This window comes from Apium graveolens, chromosome 11, assembly GCF_009905375.1.
Source record: "Apium graveolens cultivar Ventura chromosome 11, ASM990537v1, whole genome shotgun sequence".
In the NCBI taxonomy this organism is placed as follows: domain Eukaryota; kingdom Viridiplantae; phylum Streptophyta; class Magnoliopsida; order Apiales; family Apiaceae; genus Apium; species Apium graveolens.
In genome coordinates, this window is record NC_133657.1 from 119,044,240 (window position 1) to 119,047,493 (window position 3,254).

The 3,254-nt window shown below is 42.4% G+C and overlaps 1 non-coding gene across 1 annotated transcript; it reads right to left on the reverse strand.

The window, feature by feature from the left end:
• Window positions 1-979: 979 nt before the first annotated feature.
• LOC141698955 (small nucleolar RNA R71) lies at window positions 980-1,086 on the reverse strand. The gene has a single exon (XR_012565449.1). It is a non-coding gene; the product is annotated as a small nucleolar RNA R71 (small nucleolar RNA).
• Between the last annotated feature and the right edge of the window lie 2,168 nt (window positions 1,087-3,254).

A 3,254-nucleotide genomic window follows, 5' to 3' on the forward strand; every position in this document is an offset into this window, starting at 1 on the left:
GTCACATGCTAAAGGTAATAACAATGGCTATAGAAGGAAGTAATAATGAAGTTGTGATCTCATGAGTGTTTTATTATTGATAAATTGAAGTGTTAGTTAAGTGATTAATTAAGTAGTTAATTATAGTTAATATTTAATCAACAATTTTAAGTGTTAGTGTCTTAACATTGAGAAGTAATCATACATTGGTGAGTGAGTTTAATTAGACAATAATTTAGTCTGAGTCTCTGAGGGAACGAACTAGAAAATATTCTATATTACTTGCGAACGCGTATACTTGCGTGAATATTAGCGCGTGTTTTCGCCCTAACAAGTTTTTGGCGCCGCTGCCGGGGACTCGGCGTATTTGTTTAGTTTATGTACTTACCATCATTGGTCATTAGGACTCAGTGATTAGGACGTAGTAGTTACTTATTTTTTCCGGTTATGTTTCAGGTACTTTAGCAAGCGTTTATGCAAACTCGTTCTCGTGCTCGCAAGAGGACTTTAGATACAGCTGAGGAGACAGACGAAGTTCTTGATATTCCGGAGAAGTTAGATTTTGAGGATTCGGATTCAGGAACTGAGCAGAAAGAACCAGTAAACATGGGAGATCGTATTGTTCAAGCTGATCCAGCTCTTATGGATTTTTCTCGGCCTAAAATTAATGACATTCAGTCAAGCATCCTTCATCCGGCTATTCAAGCTAACACCTTTGAAATCAAGCCGGGCACTATTCAGATGGTGCAGAATTCTGTTTCTTTTAGAGGAGCGGCAACTGAAGACCCCAACATGCACATAAGGAATTTTTTTCGAGATCTGCAGTACTTTTAAGTATAATGGCGTGACTGATGAGGCTATCAAGTTGAGGCTTTTCCCATTCTCACTGAGGGACAAGGCTAAAGACTGGTTACATTCTGAACCAGCTGGGTCCATCACTACGTGGCAAGATCTTGCACAAAAGTTTTTGGTGAAGTTTTATCCGATGGCAAAGACTGCTGCTATGAGGAGTGCTCTTACTCAGTTTGCGCAGCAACGTACAGAATCTATGTGCGAGGCTTGGGAACGCTACAAGGAAATGTTGAGAAAATGTCCACATCATGGAATGCCGGATTGGATGGTGATCACTGGTTTCTATAATGGTTTGGGGGCCCAATCTCGGCCCATGCTCGATGCAGCAGCTGGAGGCGCCTTATGGGCTAAAAGCTATACTGAGGCGTATAATCTTATAGAGACGATGGCTGCAAATGAGCATCAAAACCCAACTCAGAGGATGACGTCAGGCAAGGTAGCAGGTATTCTGGAAGTTGATGCAGCCACCGCTATTACAGCCCAGCTCCAAGCGCTATCAATGAAGGTTGATTCTCTGGCTACATATGGAGTTAATCAAATAGCTATGGTTTGTGAGCTTTGTGCAGGTTCTCATGCTACGGATCAGTGTTCTCTTGTCAACGAATCTGTTCAGTATGTGAATAATTATCAGCGACAACAGCAGCCTGTGCCAGCGACCTATCATCCTAACAACAGAAATCATCCAAATTTCAGCTGGGGGAATAATCAGAATGCTATTCAGCCACCATATCAGCAAGGAGTGAGTAAACAGTTTAACCCACCTGGATTCCAGCAACCACAGCAGTATGCTACAAGGCAATCATATCCTCAACAGGGAAGTACAGCTGCACCTACTAGTGCTGATTTTGAGGAACTTAAGCTGTTGTGCAAGAGTCAGGCGGTTTCTATCAAGACCTTGGAAAATCAAATCGGTCAATTAGCCAATGCAGTGCTCAATCGTCAACCTGGCACTCTTCCCAGTGACACGGAAGTACCAGGCAGGAAGGAAGCTAAAGAGCAAGTCAAGGCTATTACCTTAAGGTCTGGAAAAGTGGCTGATGCTGAAAAGGCAAAAGAAGTAGAAGCTGAAATTAGAGATGAAGAATCTAAGCAAAAGGAGAAAGCGGCGGAACCAAGGAAGACTACTGTTGAACACACTCTGCCTGAGGCTAATACAGGGGAGAAACAGCTCTATCCTCCACCACCTTTTCCTAAGAGATTGCAGCAACAAAAGTTGGATAGACAGTTCGGGAAGTTTCTGGAGGTGTTCAAGAAACTTCACATCAATATACCTTTCGCTGAGGCTCTGGAACAAATGCCTAGTTATGTGAAGTTTATGAAGACTATTCTTTCAAGGAAGGTGAAATTGGATGACCTTGAAACCGTTGCTCTCACGGAAGAATGCAGCGCTGTTCTGCAGCAAAAGTTACCACCAAAACTGAAAGATCCAGGAAGCTTCACCATTCCTTGCACCATTGGCAATCTGACTTTTGACAAGTGCCTTTGTGATTTGGGAGCAAGCATTAATCTGATACCGTTGTCGATCTTTAAAAAGCTGGATCTGCCTGATCCAAAACCCACATACATGTCGCTACAATTGGCTGACCGTTCCATTACTTACCCAAGGGGCATAGTTGAGGATGTGCTCGTCAAGGTGGATAAGCTCTTCTTTCCTGCAGATTTTGTTATTCTAGATTTTGAGGAAGATAAGAAGATTCCCATAATCTTGGGAAGGCCTTTCTTGGCTACTGGCCGTACCTTGATAGATGTGTAAAAAGGTGAACTTACTATGCGGGTCCAAGATCAGGATGTGACCTTCAATGTATTCAAGGCAATGAAATTCCCTACAGAAGATGAGGAGTTCTTAAAATTGGATGTGATTGATTCTGCGGTTACTTCGAAACTCGATCGCATGTTAATGTCTGATGCATTGGAAAAGGCCTTAGTGGGGGATTTTGACAGTGATGATGAAGATGGCAACGAGCAATTACAATATCTGAACGCTTCTCCCTGGAAGCGAAAGCTGGACATACCATTTGAATCTCTTGGTACTTCCGACCTTAAGAATGCTGAAGGGAAGCTCAAACCATCAATAGAGGAAGCACCTACCTTGGAGCTCAAGCCATTACCTGAACACTTGAGGTATGCTTTTTTAGGTGATTCATCTACGTTACCTGTTATTATTTCATCTGACCTTTCAGGTAGTGAGGAAGACAAGCTCTTAAGGATTTTGAGAGAATTCAAATCGGCTATAGGATGGACCATAGCAGACATCAAGGTGATAAGTCCTTCATATTGTATGTATAAAATTCTGCTAGAGGAAGGTAGTAAGCCAACTGTGGAACAGTAGTGAAGACTGAATCCCATCATGAAGGAAGTGGTGAAGAAAGAAATTCTGAAATGGCTGGATGCAGGCATCATTTATCCTATTTCTGACAGCTCGT